We start from the raw sequence: 7,470 nt of genomic DNA, 5'->3' as shown, positions 1-7,470 counted from the left end.
TCACATTATACCTCAGTGGTTTCTAACAGTAAAATAAAATAAAGTAAGGAGTTGGGATGATTCAAAGAGTTCTGGCCACAGTGTTTGGGGAACTGGAATCTTGTGGTCAGGTTTCTGGATTTACTGAAGAGGAGAGACTCCCTAGGTGAGGTGATGGATGCTGGTCTGGAATGAAGGCAGAGAGAGATTGGCTCATCAGTGCTGAGAAAAGAGTCAGTGTGAAAGAGATTAAGAGGAAGAGAGATTTCTAACTGGTTGGTTTTCCATCTGCAGAGAGTGAAAGAGACAGCAGGATGGAGACAAATGAAAGACGTCGCTGAATGGAGGGATTGGACCTGGACGAGGGCTAACAGAAACATGGATTCACAAATAATCGATTCATGAATCAAATGAATTACTTAATTAGTCCTCAGTTTAGGGCTAATTGATTCATGACTAAACTGATTAGAATAAATCATTGTTAAAGCAGATCAACTACACACACATTTTCATACATTTTGTGTTCAGTGTATTTCCATCTGCTTCCAACAACCATGTATTTCTGTAAAGTTAAAGGAAAAACCTCCTTCTGCACACGTTACAAAAGCATGGCTGAAGAAAAAGACGGCAGAGCCAGAACTCTGCTCTGAGGTTGGTCAAATGAGGAATTTTTAGAAAACTACTGTATGATGACCCCCATGCTCTGCATGCTTAGAGGTGTACCTTTAAAGACGGGGACAACATAATACCTGAAGCACTCTGTTCTGTTTTGTCCTCAATGCCAAAACATCTTTTCAACATTGAAGACAGAAAAAATAATAATAATAATAATAAAGAAATAGTAGTTCACGAGGAGGTGGATGTTTACAGCTCCCTCCTTTTTATCCAACTCAATGCAGGCCTGGAAAAAATTATGGAAGCTCTACGTTTGATTGTTAAGCTAAAGTTCAAACAGCAAAAGAAACACAATCTAGCAGATAGTTTTTGCAATCTGTTGCAGAGTCAATAAAGACCCCAGGACAAAATGTTTCAGTTCGAATCGTGTGAAACTGAGCAAACGAGCTGCACTCACCTACAAACAACTAAAGTTGATTTTAGTTCCCGTTTTGGCAAAATCTTTCTCAACATCTTTCTCCTCATGGTGATGTGCAAATAAAATAAAGATCATCCACTGATTAGATTCCAATCACATCTGGAGGAAGATTCAAAGGAAAGAACGACAGTTTCTGCACAACAAGGCAGAAATAAAAAACGGTTAAAAAATAAAAAGTTTAAAAAGAACGTATGGAAATAAAGACTTGTAGTACAAAAAACTAGAATAAAACAATAAATAAAAAAAGACACAAATGGGTAAAAGTAAAATTCATATTATGTCATTTGTTGGAACTAAACTGAAAAAGTAAAGGTCAATTAAATTATAAAAACGGAGGAAAAATTCTCCTTTCTGTAATTAATTCATACATTTTAAACAAACTGATTTATTTCAGGGACCGTTTATACATTTCTGCTTTTACTTTGTCAGTTTCGATTTTATCTGTTGATTTTATAGACGTATAGCTGCTGACCGTCCATCCCTCCGCTGCTCCTTGCAGCTTTACATTCTGTCTTCAGGAGAAAGCGGCTCATCGAGCCTCGCTTTTGTTTCTTTTGTCTTTTTTTCTCTGACCTTCGTCAGTAACGCTTTTATAAGAACCCAGTGCTGGGAAAAACAGGTGTGTTTTTTTGTTTGTTTGTTTTTTCTTTCTTTTTTCCAATTTCGTTCTTTTCCCACCGAAGTAACAAATCAGCGGCTGGATGAATTAGCATTCAGCAGCAAATCTCACACAGAGTACTGAGCTCAAGCCGCATATTGTTGAGGGGATAATTGCTGCCTTGCGGAGGTTTGAAGTTGCTTGCTGACTGACTCAACGACATTGATACATACACATACATGAACGGCAATTACTATCAAACACATAAAGACACATAAAGAATGAATGACACTGATAATTAACACACATGCGGCACATGCACTCGGCTTTCTTGTGCTTCTGAAAGGAGCCGCAGTCAGAATAATCCATCTCCATCATGTCAACACAGAGCGCTGTCACACTCGCTAATTACTCCTTAAGATAATCAGCCTGTGTGGCTGGAGATGCAGCTCCCCGTCTTTGGCTCCCGTATTCTCGAGGAAGGAGAGTTTTAATCGGAGGCGAGATCAGAGCTACTGGGAGCAGGAGACGGAGGGATGGGAGGCGGATGGAAATGAGAAGGAATTTGGGCATCTTAACAAACTCTTAATTACGTTTCCTATCCTCTGCTGGTGGCGGGCGTAAATGGCGGTCCCCGGGGAGCCTCTGATCCACTTTCTGATCTGCACAATTCACAGCCGAGCTGCTGATCAAAAAGATGGAGCGGCCTAGATGCTTCAAACACATGGGACCCTTTTTTTCTTTTTCCAGCGTGGGACTCGGAGCTTGTCATTGAGCGGAAGTTTTGAATTGTCAAAATTCACGCTTAAAAAAAAAAAAAAAAACAGCTCTCTTTAAAGACGCTGGGAAAAAAAATAGAAAGAATTCACAGAGAGACTGCAGGTCTTCAAATGCTCCATGAATTGATAATGAGCATCCAAGCGACGTGCTGAAGGCGTTTGTCCCACATATGAGGCGGAATTCATCGGAGATGACCTCCACCCACATCCTTGCTGTTCTAATATGGCAGGCGAAGCTTTGATGTTTGTCACCAGTTGAATCCCCGGGGAGGTTCTGCTGTAATAAACCGCAGCATCCAGCGCGCTGACACACACTCACCAGCAGGAAGTCAGCAGCTCTCTGAGCGGCCTGGACACAGACGGACACTGGCTGCGCTCACTGATGTTGAAAAAAGACACAACAATTGCGATGTTTCCATTAAATAAGAAGTTTATCACACATGACTAAGATTGTTCATGTAATAAGTCATTAAAAATTTAGAGAGCAGGTTTTTGTGATGGCGCAGGGGTTAAGCACAGCCCACATAAGGAGACCTTAGTCCTCGACGCGGCGGTCGCAGGTTCCATTCCTGGCCTGGTGACAATTGCTGCATGTCTTCCCTCCATTTCATTACCCTACTTTCCTGTCAAATAAAGGCCACTAGAGTAAAAAAAATGAAGCAAAAAGATAAATCTCATTTAGATGAGATATATTCGTTATTTATCAGTCAATCGGCGTCTAATTCATGCATTGGAGCAACAAGCCCCGCCTACCAAGGAGCGGCTCCAGCTGAGTCTCTGGTGGAGTCAGCAGCACATGGGGGGGGAAAAAATTATCATCTTCCTACCAGTTCCTGTCGTCTTCCTCGTCATTTCCGCCAGTAGTAACACCCGGTTGTTGATCACATGACTTGTGTGATGTGAATAAAGAGTTTCCGTTACGGTTTTGTGAAATACATCTATTTCAATACAGCCAAACAATCACTTCAACCCAGGGAACAAACTTTTTATCAAAAAAAAAGTTGTTGTTTTTTTTTAATTGGGATGTTTCCATTGATCAAAATTATTTTAGTTATTTTTAATGTGTGCAATTTTATGGCTATTGGAATCGCAGCTAGTTGATCAGGGCACATTACTTCCCACCCATCTGCTGTCTTTAAATATCATGAAGCAACATAAACCTCTGAACTCTATTAGTTGTACTGAATTTTATTTAGGGGTATCAGAGAAAAGAGACTTAATTTAAAATCCTGACTACTATTTGAACATTTCTTTGCATCCATTCCTCCATACCTGCTTGTTGTTGCAAAGTCATGGAAAGGAGAGGAGTGTTTATTTCCAGCAGTCATTGGGAGGGAGACGCTCTGGACAAACCGCCAGGCTACTGCACAGTCACATAGATTTATTTTCAAATAAAATTGAAAACCATGTACAGCTATTATTAAAAATGAATACCAGACCATTACCAGACAATTATTTTTCAATTATAGGAGTTTGTTTCAAACAAACAGACAGATATGAAGATAATAAAAAAATAAATAAAATCAGGATTTTTTTTTTTTTTTTAATTTCTCTTTTATTTATATTTTGTTAAATGAGTTTGAATATATTATGGGCTTAAACTTATCATTTTTCATCACAATTGCACACTACTTCGTGTTAATCTGAAATTTAAAAGAACTCTAATAATATCCAGAAAAGGTTTCAGGCTGTCACATAACAGAACTCTGACTTTAATTGTAGAAATTCTCTTGATTATTTTGTAATATACTAACCAATATTAAAGCCATGGTGGATTGGTGGAGTGTTGATATTATTTATTTTTTTTTTTTTTTTTGCTTGAATGTGTACATATTGCTGAGTAGGAGGCAGAGCCGTTAGTTTGGTTTCTCCCAGTAATTTCTGCAGTATATGCAGACATCACACACGGCACAAAGCTCACATATCAGCCGACATCACAAACCTCCACATCCTGTGAAATATGCGTCCATCTCTGAACTAGCGCAGGAACATGAGAGATTAGGGAGGAAAAGTGCATTAATATACCCTGGTTGTAAATATATACAAGGAGGGAGAGAGGCTGAGGGGGGTGATGGGGTGTGCAGGTTTTTAAGTTGCTGTCACCCGCCTGTCACCGTGTCTGTCAGAACAAATCCATCAAGCCTCTGACATGTCAGGCTTCCCATTTGCATGAAGTACAGCAGCAGCCGTCCTTATTATGCATTCTGTCTCACACTAACTTACCTCTCCCTTGCAGATCAACTAACTAGCATATTTTAAAGAATGGCATACGCTGGAGATGATGGAGAGCTGTTTCTGCCTCTTTGGGTGTGTGTGTGTGTGTGTGTGTGTGTGTGTGTGTGTGTGTGTGTGTGTGTGTGTGTGTGTGTGTGTGTGTGTGTGTGTGTGTGTGTGTGTGTGTGTGTGTGGAGGGGGGGGCGTGTGTGTGTGTGGTGGGGTGTATCTGGGTGGGGAGGGGGTGCCATGTGCTACCATCCTCTAGTGGGCTAACTATGGAGGATTTTTCTTTACTGTCTCTATAGGTTCATTCTCAGGAACAGCGGTGGGGCACAAAAGGACACAATCGTGTGCGTGTGTGTGTGTGTGGGGTGTGGGGGGGGGGATGTGTGTGTGTGTGTGTGTGTGTTGCCTTGTATTTGATGCAGTGTAAGGACCATTTTTCTGACAAATCCTACCTTGCAGGGACTGACTGCTCCTTATGGGGCCACAGAAGGAGAACAAATGTTTTTGGATCATGGATTAGATTTAGAACTCAGTGTGGAGTTCAGCTCAGGTTTGGGGTAAAGGTTGGGGTTAGGCTATAGAAATGAATGACAAATGAATAGAAGTCAATGCAAAGTCCATGTGAAGACAGAGACAGACCTACCATGGGTGTGTGTGTGCGCGTGTGTGTGTGTGTGTGTGTGTGTGTGTGTGTGTGTGTGTGTGCGTGTGCGTGTGTGTGTGTGTGTGTGTGTGTGTGTGTGTGTGTGTGTGTGTGTGTGTGTACAGTATGGCGGTGCAGATGCAGATGCAGTCATTCCCCCACTGAGGAGGCCTCCACTGGGACAGGCACAGCTGTGGCACAGTATCGGGTTGCTAACGAGGCTTATAACACAGGCAATGGACTGGAAACACACCAAACATCAGCATACACACGCACACACACACACCCACACACACACACACACACCCACACACACACACACACACACACACACACCAACACGCAAAAAGACGTGAGAATACACCAAATAAAATTTTGATATGAGTTGATATAGCCAGCTACATCAATTCACATTGATATAGTTGCCTGTTTTTTTAAAGCCTTTCTAATGCCACTTTGGTGATTTGCATGATTATAATTCTTTTGTTTTAAATGTATTTTCTATCACTTTTACTGACATATGTGGAGGAAATTGTTGGTATCCATCTGTTGTGACCAAAAGCAGCAGAACTGTGACTGAAATAACTTGAAACTGACAAAACTAATAATGAATAAATAAATGAAAAGGCAGTATTTCTTTTGATTTCTGCTTCAACAGAATCATTTTAAAAAGAAACTGATCAAACTGGCCTGGTACCGCTAGACCTGACTTAATATTTTGTTGCTCAACCTTTTAAAACAAATGCTGCAATAAAAATAATTTCTGTAGCTGTCAATGATATTTCTGCTCCTGTCCACAGGTATGTTTGGCCCAAACGTCGTGGGTAAGCTGCTCCAGTTGCCTCCAGATTCTTCTCTTCATTCCTGTCACTCTGTTCATTTCTGTCCATGTTTCCTTGCTTGTAAGTTTATTTATTTTTATATTTTTATATTCAAACTTTCCTTTCTCCGACTCCGCCTACATTTTGGGTTCAACCACTACAGTCACACAACATTTCCAACATAATTTTGAATCTTTTATTGAACATGTTCAAATTTTTTGATTAAATGTTATTTGTTTAGTTTAGCTTTTGGAAGGACATTAAGTCCTTGGGTTTTATACAGTATATCAGAATATACTAAAATGATCTTATTATTTGTTCACCGGTGTACAGAAATACACAACTGATTTCACTCTGTCATATTTTACTTAGTAATAGCAAAGCCAACAGAGTCCCCCACTGTGATTTAAAAATTTTGCAGCATTTTGATTATTATATATGTTCATTTTATTGAGATGTGCAGATATTTTATCTTTTCTTATCCTATATAGTGTATTTTCTGTACCATACTTTTGTCACTCCAGCTTTTCAACCAGTCTGAGCTCAGACTGGAATTTTCCAGTTTTTCTTTTCTCTTGTAAAGTTCTTGTTGTAGATTTGTTGCTGTGTTTAGGATCGTTGGGTTGTTGACAGACGGCCTCACTTTTGACTGCTGTTTACTTTGGTAAGCAGAGGTTACGTGATCAACTAAACAGCTGCAAGGTCCTCAGATCTTGTGACCGCACAGCAACTCCAAGTAATCATCATGCTTCACTGTTAACTATGGACATTGATTCAGAATTTGTGGATTCAGGTAAAACTTTGTTCAACTGCTGTCTTGTTTTCAGAGAGAAAGAAAGAAAGCCACATTTTTTCTATTTGTACTGTCAAATTTTTACATTTCTGGTTGTGAGATGCAGAAGCAATTTTTTCTGATCATTTCACTGGTTTTAAAGTGAATTTTACTCCACAGAATATCCTATTTGTGAACGTTGCTTTTCACTGTAAAATGATCAACTCAGAGTTATTTAGAAACATTAAGGCCTCCTAGATTGACGAACAGTTGAGAACACATGGTGCCCAAACTCCTGACATGCTAGTAGAGGGATCAGCTAACGATGGGCACAGAGAGCTGATGGAGAAAAATATTAGCCAAAGTTTTCTTGTTGTAGATGCAATAATCTTATAGATGCATAAATAAATAAATAAATAAATAAATATAACAGGTGGGTAAAGACACTCAGGTGTTTCCATGGTTACTAAAGGACTTGCAAAGCGCCAGACCGCAGCGTCCACTGAACAGCAGATGGTTACGTTTCTTCATGATGAACCAAAGATCTACACTATAAGGAATA

The sequence above is a fragment of the Xiphophorus maculatus genome, chromosome 13, assembly GCF_002775205.1.
Source record: "Xiphophorus maculatus strain JP 163 A chromosome 13, X_maculatus-5.0-male, whole genome shotgun sequence".
In the NCBI taxonomy this organism is placed as follows: domain Eukaryota; kingdom Metazoa; phylum Chordata; class Actinopteri; order Cyprinodontiformes; family Poeciliidae; genus Xiphophorus; species Xiphophorus maculatus.
The sequence above is the reverse complement of the archived record's forward strand: the minus strand, read 5'-3'. Positions refer to the sequence as shown.